The 13,727-nt window shown below is 43.3% G+C and overlaps 1 protein-coding gene across 25 annotated transcripts in view; it reads left to right on the plus strand.

Moving 5' to 3' along the window:
• Positions 1 to 13,727, plus strand: part of SOX5 (SRY-box transcription factor 5) — a 591,653-nt gene that overhangs the window by 389,321 nt on the left and 188,605 nt on the right. The window lies entirely within an intron of this gene.

Genomic DNA, 13,727 nt, shown 5'->3' on the forward strand with positions numbered 1-13,727 from the left:
ATGGTAAGAAGGTAAACCGGGAGTTAGTGAAAGCTTTGGTGTGGGACACATCGTGGTGTGTTCATGTCTAGTGCAGGTGCTGTACAGGCTGGGAATGCTGGTGTTCCCTGCACTGTGTGTGGCCAACAACATAATGCAGTGTCCTTTCTGGAGAACGGGTGGGTTTTTTGAGGGTCTGTTTGAGACCCTCTCTCCAGCTGGTGGTGGTAGGACTTGTGCGCTGTGGGACTTGTGCTCTGGGACTAAGACCAGAGATGAGGATTTTTATTTTTTGCCTGTTTGGGGCAGAGTCCAGGTCCTGAGTGGAAGATGAGGCTCTCCTTGTGCTCTCTGTAGGTGTCTCCATGTGTATTTACAGCTCCTTTTTGGGTCACTGTGGGCCAGCTGTGAGAGCATCCTGAGCCGTGTTGCCTAGGGCACAGTGAGGAGACTCTGTTCTCATTTACACTCACCTGTCCTGTTACAGAAATCGGCCCCGAATGTTCAATGGCAGGGCTCTCAGGGCCCACCTCAGTGCTGAAGCATGAACTGACAGCACCTACAAGGAAATTTCAGGACAATTTCCCGCATATTGGGATGGAAGTAGGGACACAAACACGCTGGCGCTTCCAGGAGCATGGCAAGATTGTAAATGAAGCTTTTCTTGAGTGGAGCGTGCAGTAAGGGTCTGCTGGGAAACAAGTTCTTTGAGCATTTTGTTACTATTACTTACAACGTTATTTTTGCATTTAGGTTGAGGTAATGGTCAGTGCCATAGCATACCTTGTGCCTTTGGATGGAAGGGATTGCAGGGTGGGAAGGAGAGCAGGCTTTTATCTGCGAGAGGAGAGAACAAGGAGCTCTGGGCAGTGCATGAATACTCTGCTGAGCATGAGGTTGTGCAAGCTGCACAGACTCCATTAAGCAAAGGCCACAGATAGACATGAGAATGGCTACAGAGCTTGTGCATTATCTCAGCTCTGCTAAAATGAAAATATACAGTACAAACAAAAGATCTACAGCTTTGTGAAGAGATTGGGAGAGAGAGGAGGGGGAGCAACTGAATGTTGGGCTTTGCAAATGCGTGCAACAAAAAATCTTTTCTTCCCTCTAGCCATTGTTCTATTGTCTTTCAAAGGCCATTAAATTGAACAGCAGGTTGTGATGAAAATTTCATTAAGCCCTAGTTAAATCATTATGAGGGTGCCATATTCATGTCTCTGCTTACTCCCCATCCAGGAAAAAATGAATAGGAAAGAGTTGAGCTTTTTTTCCCTTTCTCCTTAAAAGCGAACTAACAAAAGTTCAGAAGTTAGAAGAGAATGGGAAATGGGACATGAAACAAAAGGAGGCCAGAGAGGTGAGGTGGCTAGGAAGAAAATTAGACTTGCATAAGAGCATTGAAAGGTGGTGAGGGACAAATACATCATTTTGACAAGCCTCCCTCCCCCTTCCCTTCAGCCAACATGGTTGTTTTTAGAGTGGCTAATTAAAAAATATATATTTCTGGGTGCAGATGGCTAGACTGTTCTTAGAGGTCCTCTGCAAATATGAGTCTTTTCCCTAAATGAGATATGTACCAAATACAACACGGTGTCTTCTCTGTCTGAACCCCAGCAGAAAATTATTGTCATGTCTTCTTCATGTAGTGCTAAAGTAAAATTGTCAGTCATCACTGGTTGCTAGTCAGATAATTAGCATATTAATGAATTTCCCTGTGAATGAGGTGTTACAAGTGGGAATCTTTGATAGTACATGTAGGTAAAACTGCAGCAATTTGTGATAAATGCATATTTCACTAATGATTTTTAGTCTTGCTAGTTTGTAAAAGCTTTGTGGGATGAAGATCAAGAATCTTGGTTAAGCTTTGCTGCATTATGTCAACAAGAATAATATAATACTTTATTTCCCTTTGGGAAGAAAGGGAAACATTTGCACCAGTAGTTGAGGTTTAATTAAATCAATTTCCTGTGAATCTTTCAAAGACCAGATACGAGCCAGATTCCCATTTCTCTATGTACTCAAAAGTTTATATATTATTTAACTTGTACAATGGGCTGTGTTTGCTCTCTTTTTATTGTTTGAAATAGTCCTCTGAATTGCTGTGGGAAACGTGCTTTTCAAGCATTCTCTCAAATGGCCTGTTTTCCTCAAAATCAGAAAAAAGGGAAGGGCTGCGTGGACAACTTTAGGTCTCAATTCAAACCTTGTATCAGTCAAGGAAAGGGCTTCTCTTTAAGGACAAGGGAGATATTCCAAATAATTGATTTTTTTGGTTTGACTCTTTCTAGGAAACTTCATTGATACAAGGGAAATGGTTTTCTACAATTGTGTTTGTTAGAAAATAAAAGGGAAAATCAGTAAGTTTTGTCGGTACAGGATGAGAATTTTTACATTTTAAACACAGTGCTCAGAGTGTAGCAGCATGTAAGCACTTCCCTGTGCTCACACAGGAGCTGCTGAGGGAAGCATCACCCTGCACATAAATGGTTTTCATGTAGATTTGCTGTGTGTGTACCCTTGGTTAATGTGCCCTGCAGGAGCCCACGCTGCCTGCTCTTCCAAAAGCTCAGCACTGCCTGTTCCTCCTTGGCTATGAGTTTTGGGGAGATTAGGGGGTGTTTTTATAGGGGTTTATACTTAGCTCCAGAGCTCCTTGCTCCTTTCTTCTCCCCCTAATTTTGCCATTTTCCTGCTGCTGGATGGAAGTGTGTGATTGACAATGAGTCACGCTGACACAGAGGCATGAGTGTTCCAGTGGATCTGAAACTCGCCGAATTTTACTCATTACTAATACAGCGCTCACTTTTCTTCTCTCAAATTCTGTGGAAAATCCTTACATGCAGCTTTAGCATGAGGCCCCCAAAGGCATAAACCTATTACTGAAGTCACACAGTGTTATTTTACATGAAACATTTCTGTCCTTTCTAACTTGGGCCTCAGCAGAGGAGTCAGTCCCCTTTCATTCCTGGCGCACAATAATGAAGATAATGGAGTGGGTTTGGAGCAGCCTTATGCACTGTGACAGACCCCCAGCCCCTGCCCCGAGGGTCGTCTGCCAACCATGGGATTCCTTTTGCAGCTAAAATCATTAGGAGAATGAGGTACAGGCATGTTTTTCTTCTGTTTTCTTCAGGCATCTGAGGATGGCAGAGGCTCTCTGTCTGTGTGCTCTCCTCATTTGTAGAAATGAAATGGAAATCTCTTTGAAGTCACTGAGCTTGACACAAGTTTGTGAAAGAAAAGACCAAAGCAGCCACTTAGCTTTTCCTTGCACTATTAATGGGATTGGATTGCTGTGTTTTAATTTATGGCCTGTGCTTGTGGAAAATTAAATCTCTGAAATCTCTGTAGCCTTTCCCCTAAATGTATGGCTTGGCTTCTGGATGGCAAAGAGGCAAACAAGTAAATTCCTCCCTATTTTTAGAATAAGCTGGAGTCTTCTTTGGCTCTTTACATCTCCTAACTTTTCATTAAGAATCAATCCTCTTTTTCCATGTTGGCAGTTTGAACAGGTTATGTATCTGGTCATCTTTAAAACCTTCAGAGTGGGTTTTCTGAGGCCAGGCCCGTGTTGTTGTATGGGATTTGTAGGAATTCAGTATAAAGAAATATCATATGAACACCTACCTGATGAGCTTGTGTGGGTGCAGTCATTCATCTGCATGGCTCTTTCTTCCTTGTTCAGGACCTCTGAAACTCAATTCAGTTGGGCTCTTCAGGTGAATACTTCGAATTTTCCATAAAAACACATACACATGTATATACATGCACACATACAATATATATAATGTATTATATGTACTTAGACATAAATATATATGAATGCACACTCACAAATTATTCATTTATTGTGTTTCATAATTTTCCTGCTCCAGAATTTTGATTTTACAGTCTTTAGGTCTTCATAGGGGGAGCAATTAATGTCAGCTGTTTGGTAAGAAGGGAATATGTGTGTTTGCAGAGCTTTAGCAGGCAGTGTGGGTACCAGAGCCTCATGTATTATAGTAGGCAGCAGTACTGTAAGTAATTACTTGTTGTGAAAAAAGGGATGAGAAGAGCCTCTTGGGCATGATTTTTGTCTTCTGAACGCCCCCAAAGGCTGTTTGTATTTGATGTTTAAGTTTACATTATAAATCACAGCACCTGTTAATGTGGTAATTTAAATGACTGTTGTTTAAGCAGTTCTGTAATCTGTAAAAGCGAGCCATGCTGAATTGAGGCTCTCTAGCTGGGGTATCTCCTAACATTATCAAACTTTTAATGAACAAATCTTGTAAAAAAATCAAGATGTCTCCCTCTTCTTAAGGCACAGATTCCAAAGCAGGCCATTCATGGGCACGAGAAGGGTGGCCTTTGAAATGCAGACTCCTGTTTTTAAATCACATCTGATGAGAAGGGGGAAAATCAAGTGCACAGATTCGGGAAAGGCCCAAGGATACTGTAATTGGCTGAGGTTTAAAGTTCTTTTATTTGGTTCCTGGGTGCCCCTTTGACAGAGTGCGTGCTGGAGAGGCTTTGTAAAGCTTTTCCACTGAAGGACAAACAAGGGTACTTTGCAGTTGAGTACTTTCAAGTTTTGCTGGTGCACTGCTGCTGCTGTGGAAGGATGCTTCAGGTGCCTTGTGGTTCCATGCTCATCTCTGCAGTCTGTCACCACAAAATGTGCCTTTTCTTGTGCGGCATCAAACCTCCCTTGCTTCTCTCAAAGACCCTGCCATATGGAAATATGCCTCCGCATACTGCTGATACAAATAAAAAATAATTAAAACATTTGGAAGTTTATTTGTGGAGTAGGCCTATGTGGAGAGAAGGGCCTGTTAAATAGTGTAGCTTAAATTTTTATTAACAAGTGCTTTAACTCTAGAACAGAGGTAGCCTAGTTTGAAGCCCTGCCAGCTCTGACTTGCTTTAAGTGAAGTTTATTCATTTGTTGCCTTCAGTTTTTAAGTGTTTTCCTTCCCAACAGTTTAGCCTGATAGTCACGGTTTGTTTCAATGGATGTTTTCAAAATTTGCTTAGATTCCCTTCCAACTCTCTCTTCTTACATCCTCAAAGGTTTTTAGCTTTTGGATTTTTCTTCTTCCTTTTGATAAAGGCATCTGAGGTGCTGATACAGCATCTTGAATACAGAAGAAAGCATTATGGTCAAGTGAGATACAGGAAGCTTGTGCTTTTGGAGAGAAGATGCAGCCCCTTTCTCCCCCTCCCTGGTTCAGAATGAAAGTCTCCTCTGATGAATCTCTACAATTAAAATTTCTTTCTGGGTTATCTTCACTCCATAATACTGAGCAAGCAGGAGCCAAAGCAGAATGCTTTCTCTTTTCACTTCTCATCTTTAACAGCACAACATACAAGTGGTTCAGCAAGGCAAAAATAATTATTTGGGCTCCTGTCTGCCCTTTATCCCCCGGACTCCTCACCAGCTGTGCTTCATTTCAGTAAGGTTTTTCAAAATTTGCTGTCACTTTTAACCCGGCATCATTTTGCTATGCGTTTCCCCTGTTGTATTAGCCTTTGCGTTTTTGTGCGCTCTTTTAAATTTTTAAAAATTATTATTATTTTGTCTGCATTTCCCCGTCCCCTGTAAAAGCCATTAGCTCTCTGAGCCTGGTGCTGGTCCCTGGGTGATTCTGGAGGAGCCTCTGGCCCCGGGCAGCCCCAGCTGTAGGTGGGGAGAGTGCCAGCTCCTCGTGCCGCAGCTCTGGGGATGTCACTTGTTCAGCAGTGAAGAGCCAGCCACCTGTTCCTCAGCCCTCTTGTCCCTCCCATTAAAGGTTCAAGCCCTTGCTGAATAGTAACATCTTAATCTGGGCAGCCTGCACACCGTTTAGCTGGAACCTATTTGTCGAGCTAGCAGGATTTGTGGGATTTTTTTTCCCCCCTTTCTCTTACCCCTGAGGCGCTTGTCACGACCGTGCATTTTAAAATTAATCAGACCTCCCAGGCTCGTGTGACGGCGTGGTTTGACGCGGAGAAGTGGATATCAAGTATTTGCCCTAATTAAACAGGCCTGCTCGGGTTTGTTCTAGTGGGTGCTTGGTGCTGTTGTTAATAAGGGCTGCTGACGGAGCAGGCACGGCCGGCCCTGGAGTTGGTGGAGAGCTCACTCCAAAGTTTGCCCGGCACCTGCGCCCTGCGTGCCGAGACCTGGAGGGCTCCCTGTGTTCTTCCCCAGCAGCACCGAGTGTGGGAAGGGGGAAATTGAGCCAAACGAGGAGCTGGGAGGAGCATGTGCGCTGGCTTTGGGAGCTGATTAGGGTGACCTGTCATCCTGTGTGATTAGCTCCAGCTCCCAGCCTGTGCCATCAGCCATTCACAAGGCTGTCTTGTGTCTGCTGTTTACCAGAAGCGAGGGAAAGCCTCTAGTACGGCAAGGAGCAACATTTGCAGCAACTCCCACTTGCTTGTTTAGCTAATGAAGTAGCCTTGTAAAAACACTCCTAAGTTTGGAGCTGCTGCTGAGCTTTATTAGATACGTGTCTGCTTTGCACTGGTATTTTTAAGGTGGTTAGAGGGGTGCCAGCTTTGTGCATCTGTGCACATCTCCTGCATTGTACACAGGCTGTCCTGGGAAGGCAGAATTCCTTTCAGCACCTTTCCTTCTTATGCAGTTTAATTGTACTGTGTTTCTGCATTCCTTCAGCAGAAAGCGTGCTATATGTGCATGATTTCTATGATATATCAATTCAAAAAGTGCTCAGAAACCCAGTAAAGGAGAGTTGGGAGGATGTATCAATTGTATCAATTCAAAAAGCGCTCAAAAAGCCCAAAAAGGAGAGTTGGGGGGAACTCTCTGCCCTAAGCACCCTAAAACCTGTTACGCAGTAATTAAGGACTGATAGCATTTAGCAATTCGACAAGTTAATTTTAGCCAAAAACTAGTGGAAAATTTGGAACGGTCAACGTTTTTAGACAAAATGTTTCTTTGGAAGTGATATTTTTTGTTTTTAAATGTTTAAGATGATTAATCTGAAAGAGAAACGAAAACATTTCAATTAGGATTAAATAAAACACTTTGGGTCAGGTGGAAACAGCTTTTCCCCTGACTTGGTTTGGCAGCTGAAATGAAAAAATGCAAACTAGTCAAACAAAAAGGAGTTGCAAAACCTGCTGAGGTTTTGGGGGAGTTTTTGTATCTAATGACCTGAGAAGGACAAATGAACAGTTGTTTTAGAGTCACTTAAATGTATCTGAATATTGCACACTGGTTTTTAGGGCAATCTGTAAAATTAGTCAGAAAAACTTTCAAAATTCTATTTTCTCCAAACGTAAAAATTTCTGTGCCTTCTGAAGCCTCAAGTCAGCAAAGTTCTGCAGCACTGAGGGCATTTTATTTTGGAGCATACAATATTTGATGTGCTTGGCCTGTGTCTGCAGCCAAAACCTCCGAGTCTGTTTTGAGGACCTGGGAATTTGCCTTTGGTGCACCCCAGAATTTTACTTTACTTTCTATAAGAATTCTTGCAGCCAGCACACAGTAAAAAGAAAAGCTCTGTTTATTTATTTATTTCCATAACAGTTGAAATTGCTGAAGTAAAGCCCAGCAGGTAGGTAGGTAGGATGATACTCCACTGATTTAAAAGTTTATTGTACATCTGTGCACTAACTCACTGCCATCTCTCTCTTCCTCTCCCAGCATTATTGTTCCTATTTTATTTTTAATTTCAAACCCTGGCAGAACCCAAAGGTAAAGAACATATTGACACTGCCAAGCATCTGTCTGGTGCTTGACAGCATCATAGAAACCCTTGCAGTGTTTCCTCCGGGTTGCCATTGGTTATTGAACAACACAATGCAAACGGTGCAGTGTGGGTGTGTGTGAAAAGGAAAGAAAGGTTGGGCTGGGGGGAAGGAGCCCTGCACGAGTAAATATGTCTTTCATCATATCTTTTGTTTGGGCTGTTTGCTGGGTGCTATTCAGCGCTCAATGGGAGTTGTTTGACGGCTCTGCAAAGGGGTAGGAAACCTTTTCTTAAACTTTTATTCTCCTGCTTTTGTCTCAGCCCCTGAAGTTCCCTGCTTTTGTTTTTCCTGCCCCATTTTGATGTCACCTGTCTGTTGTTGAGGGGGTTTGGTGGCTGCTGCTTGGCTGATGGGAGGTAAGCTGATACTCACGTCATGCTCCTGCTTGGAGCATTCTTGTGCAGGTGAAGTGGGCTTGAGAGGGCTTAGGAGAGATTTGCTGCTCTGGTCTTTGGGGCCACAGAGCTCTTTCAAGCTGTATTTATTTATATAAATAAATATATTAAACTGAAAGCTTGAAGGAGCTCTATTGGAGGAGGACAGAACTCCAGAGGAGGAGAGTGAGAGGTGAATGGAGAGAAAAATCAGGCTCTGCTTTCTGCTGAAGAATGCCCTGTTAGCACTTGTGTGACTGGGTAAGGCTTTCTGAGATGTTTAGCCTTGATTTAATTCGTATTTAAGATTTCTCCTCCCAGCACATTAATATAATGTCAGTGTAGAATGCATTGCATGGTGTAATTACTGGAGAGAGCAGGAGTTGGGCAAGCAGAGGTAATTGAACACATGGCTGTTTATTACAACAGGACAGTGCTCCTACGCTGGTATTTAGGGCATTAATAGGCACGAATTGATTTGTTGTTTTAAGATGAATTCAATCACTGTTGCTCAGGCCTTTGTTTGCTCAGGCCCAGTTATGCTTTGTTTGTGTTATGTGCCCAAGAGGTTTACACACCACGGCGTGGCATTACTCACGCAGAGGGCTTGGGAGCACACAGCCATTTACATGAACAAAGGACATTTTTCTTTTTGCCTCTGTTTATCTTCCTCTCCAGTTTTGCTGCCCTCTAATCTGTCTCCATCTCTCTCTCCCTCCTTTCCCACCCCAAACATTTCTAATCAATGCAGAAGTCCTCCCACATTCTTCCTTCCTCCTCCTCCTCCTGATTCACCCTCCTGGAGACAAATGGAGCAGTGACTGGCAGCTGGCTGTGCTGTGGGCTAAAAGGTGGAAATGAGTGGTGGCTTCCAAGGAATTCTGGGGCTGGGGGAGCAAGGATTGCTTCCAGAGTGAGCAGAGGGGAGCGAGCATGTCTCAGCTCTGGGTGATGCCTTGGGAAGGCTGAGCTAGAACAGAGTTAAAGAATGGAGCAGGAGATGGAGTTAAAGAATAAACGAGGGATTTATTCAAAGGATCTCCTCCATGGATCCTCCTTGAGCAGCACAAGAGCCCAGCCAGGGCTGCACCCAAGATGAACCAAAATGGCCCCAAAATGCACGGCTGGGCACGGGCTCTGTCCCTGGGATCAGTTCTGCTCCATTTGCACCTTGCAGTTCATTGTCCCATCCCAGCTTTAGCCCAGGCAGTCCCACCCTGCTTGTTTTTCTCTCTCCAGCCCACGGGGTTTGTGCTCCTGGGCTGAGATTTGGATCATTTGTGCTTGGTGCCCAGCTGGAGCAGGAATTGTTTTGTCTCCCTGCTCTGTGCACAGAGCTCACCATCCCATAACGTGAAGCTCAGAACTGCACACCAAAGCAGCCCAGAATGTGGAAAATATAAAAGCTCAGCCTGAGGCATCACAGAAGTTTGGTGTGATGGGATGTGTGCTGCTTTGGTGGGTCCTGCTGGCCTGTGCTCTGGAGGGGCCCTGAGCAGGGCCCATCTTGGGGCAGAAGGAGCATCCTGCCCTCTTCCCACTGCTGCAGGTTGCAGGTAGGAGGACAAAGCCACCTGACTCAAGGTGTGCTCCTGGCCTCCCTGTTGTGAGCAGCAGGGTTTGCATTTTAGGCTCATTGTGCTTGAAGGGAATCTCATCTTGATTTATTTCTGGGTGTGGGAGAGTTAATGGACACTTGAGGGGGATGTGGGCCCAGTTCAGCTCTCAGATGGGAGTTCATCACTCCCGCTGGACATGCAGGAGCTTTAGGAAGGCAGCATTTGACCTACTCCAGGATTGGTAAAGAACCCAACGTGACTTGTTTCTCTATCCCTCTACAGACAGGGATTAGGCCTGTTCCTAGAAGGAGCAGGATTAAAAGAACTGAAAGGTAACAACAACAGCCAAGCCTATGGGGTCACTAATTGGTGGAAAATTTTATTGCCTAGTTTTAAGGGGCCTGTATCTAAGCCCAGCAGTGCAGGATGAGTTGCCTTTTGGGGTACAGAAATACTGGTTTAGGCAGCACCAGGAAGGAGAAGCACAGATGTGTGACACAGGGAGCCAGATCCTTCCTGTCAGGGAGAAAAAGCCATTTCCTACACTGCAACGTGCAAGCAACCTCCATTGTTCATCTGAGCCTTTTAGCTGTAATTTATTAAATTATTGAATCTGCAGATAAATAATGGACACACAGGAGATGAGCTCTGTGGATGTCAGGTCCAGCAGGTTGTGTATGGGACATGCTACTTGGCTACTAATTATTATTGTTTTCCTAAATATCCAGGAATTGCAGTTGCAAAGGCCAGCCCATATGCCCAAAGGAAAATATGATTTCCATCTCCAAAAAAAAAACACCAAACCCTGAATAATTATTGTGCTGCACTGCCAGTAAACAAGAATGATAACAGTCAAAGATGCAAAGCCTCAGAGTGGACAACAGTGTCCAAGTGCTTTATCAGAAAGGAAAGTGCTCTCCTGCCTTGCAAGTGGCTATCCCAGTGTCCTGTTTTTGCAGTGCAGTTTGGAATGTGCCATCAGCCTTGTTCTGCAGATTAGCCCACACAATCCTAAGGTAAATAGTCCAGAGACAAGGATCACGGGGAACAAGAAAGCCCCTTGGTTTTTTATGCACCCTGATGGTTTTATGCTAAACTTCTTTTCTGTTTTGCCCACAACGCATATCCCATTTCAGTAACTGAGCATCTTATCTCCCCCAGAGTCAGGCATCGGGGGAAAAGAAAAAAAGAAAAAACAAAAAAGTCACCAACTAACCATAAAATGGTTTCAGCTGTAGTGATTACTGTGTATTCATTTGATCCTGTAGGTTTGCTGGCTTGTTGCAAAGTGTAAAAGCATGTTAGTGCGTTTTTGCTGAGATATCTATATACAAGGCCTAAATAAAGCCACGTATTTCCAAACAGTTACATTTCCATGTACATGAAATTAATATATGAAGATGAAACTGGAGGACAGCAGGCTCCTGCTAATGATTGTCAGCTGCAAAAAATCTGGGTTCCACACTGAGCTCATGTACAGCTTTAATCAGCAGTGGTGTTTAACTAAATATGGAGACATTTCACTGAAGATTATTTTATTTTAAGGGGTTTTTTTGTGCATTTCCTCTTGCTGTGTCATCTAATTGATTCACAGCTCCTATGAAGCTTTTGCGTATGGGATGTCTGGGATGGTTCTCCAAACAAAATGCATTCTTCTCATACTGGTCTGGCCAAGTCAGTCCTGTCTGAGTTCAGATTAATTACAGAGCTTTCACTGGTGGCCATTCTATAATTAAGTATAAAGTTATTAGATGAATAGTGTATGTATAAAATTTAGTATATGTATCAAGTTTAGGACCTTGTTCTTTCTGCTGAAAAAAAGGTGCAGTCTTTTTGAGCCAATAATGGGGCTATTTGTTACTGTTATTTTATTATTAGACAGATTACTGGATGGGAGAAACTCGAGGTTCATCTTCAATATTAATTTCATATACATGGAAATATAACTGTTTGGAAATACATGGGTTTATTTAGCTCTTGTATATAGCACCAGTGGGTGCTGCACAGCACACATGACCCAATATTTTAAATTAATGATGCTCACAAAGACAAAACAAGAGATGCTTTCTTACATTGCCAGACTGCAGAATTTTCCTAATAGTTCTCTGTGCACTCCTTTTGTTGGCTGTTGCTGTTGTTCTGGCCTCGTGCCATAAATACAAATAGTAATAAATAATATAAATACAGCATGGAGCAAAGTGCCATTGGAGTGCTGCAGAGTTCAGGTGCCAGCTCCATCTCATCCTTGGGCTCTCGCAGGTTGGTGCTGACCACTTGTACTGAAAATTGAGAATGTGCACCAGCAATGAGGCTGTGGGTGCCAAGCACAGCACTGCTGGGTGTTCTCAGGGGCACACAAGGTGCAGTGTACCTGTCTAGAAAATACACCTTTTCCAACTGATTAATCTTGGGATGGGCAAAGTACTAGTGGAGATTTGGTTTTGATTTTTTTATTTGTTTATTTTTTAAATCTTGTTCCTGCTTGGAGAGGGCTGTGGGGTTGTTTAAGCAGGGCTAGGTAGCTTTCCTCCCAGGCTGAATGCAGTCCATAAAGCTGTCACTTCTGTAGCTTAATACTGGGTCTTAATGTATTAATTCAAGGCTTTCAGTGATCTAGGACACAACGTGTGCCAGCAGTGGGAACTAAAATTAGAGGCAGACTTTTGGCTGTGAGAGCTGCTCGAGGCTGCTTGGGGTGAGGGAGGAGGGAGAGCCCTGATGTCAGTCAAGTCCAGGGGCTGGGGGTGTCCAAAGCATCCCCAAAAACAGCTTTTCTCCAGGTTTTTCTGCACCACACCCTGTGGGAATGGCCCTTCCTTAGTTTCTGTTTATCCCTCTCGCTGATACAGCACCCAGTGGTTCATTTCACACCCCAGATCCGCAGTGAAAGCTCTCTTAGTTCACTTGTTATACCAACAACTGGACTTTGCTGAGCTGGGATTGTAATTCCCACACCCTCCCTCTTCCCTTAAATAATAGCCAATCTTCTATAAAATGCACCTTAAAGGGAAAACATTGTGAAATGTGAAACAAAGTGACATTCTAGTTAAGCATTCTAAGTTTTCATTCATGGAAAGCAGCTCCTGATGATGTAAAAAAAATAAAAGAGGCTGAGCAACAGAAAAATAATTTCTTCCTCCTCCACTTCATTGGTTGTGTTTTGTTATGTAAAATTTGACGAGAATCATTTCCCTGTAATTTTTTTTATATGTCATAATTCTGTTAGGGACTCTGAATGGAGACTAATTAGGCATTATTGCTTGGTAATGTGGATTCTCTTGTGCTTCTTTCTTGTTTACTTCCCTCAAACTGTGGGTGCTGTTCTGGCTGTGTGGGAATAATGACTGTGTTACCTCATGAATATGAGATTGCAGGGACCCTGCTTGGATTGCTGTGCCTCTCGTTCCTCCTCTGTGATTATTTCAGGCTATCTGAAACAAATTCCTTCTTTTTGGGTAGAGAAAAGCTCAGAAGCACAAGTTCATAGACATTTCATTTTTACTAAAACATCTTCAGCCTTTACCTTATTGTGGCTTGTCTCTTTCTAATGAAATGAAGGCTGCACTTTGGCACTTGTGTGGGACTCACAGAAACATAAGGGGGGCTCATTCAAATGAGATACATTGAGATAATTCTGCAATGTGGGAATTTTGCCTTATATTCAAGCAAAGAAAGATTTGTAAGTTTTTTATGTTGGGGGAAAACACTTTTCTGAAATCTGCACTGTGAATCTAAATTCTGATATTTTGCTGCTCTTCATGTGCAGCACTTCCTTTGATGACTGCTGGAGTTCTGATCTCACAGAGAGCAGAGAATATTGAGGCTGAGACTTCCTGAGCACAGCTTAGGGGATGATGTTGTGTTTAGTTTGTTTCACTAGATGCAAGCTAATCAGGGAATAATTAACAGTCAAAATGCCAAGGTCCTCGTTCATGTGAAGGATCTGGCATTGAAGTCCTCAGTAAAGTAACACTCACATTGAATTCACTGAGACTTTAAACTGCACAAATGCTTCAGGATTTGTCCCCAGCTTTTTTGTCCCTGTCAGTTTTTAATGAGCATCCCATAA

The sequence above is a fragment of the Zonotrichia albicollis genome, chromosome 4, assembly GCF_047830755.1.
Source record: "Zonotrichia albicollis isolate bZonAlb1 chromosome 4, bZonAlb1.hap1, whole genome shotgun sequence".
Classification (NCBI taxonomy): Eukaryota; Metazoa; Chordata; class Aves; order Passeriformes; family Passerellidae; genus Zonotrichia; species Zonotrichia albicollis.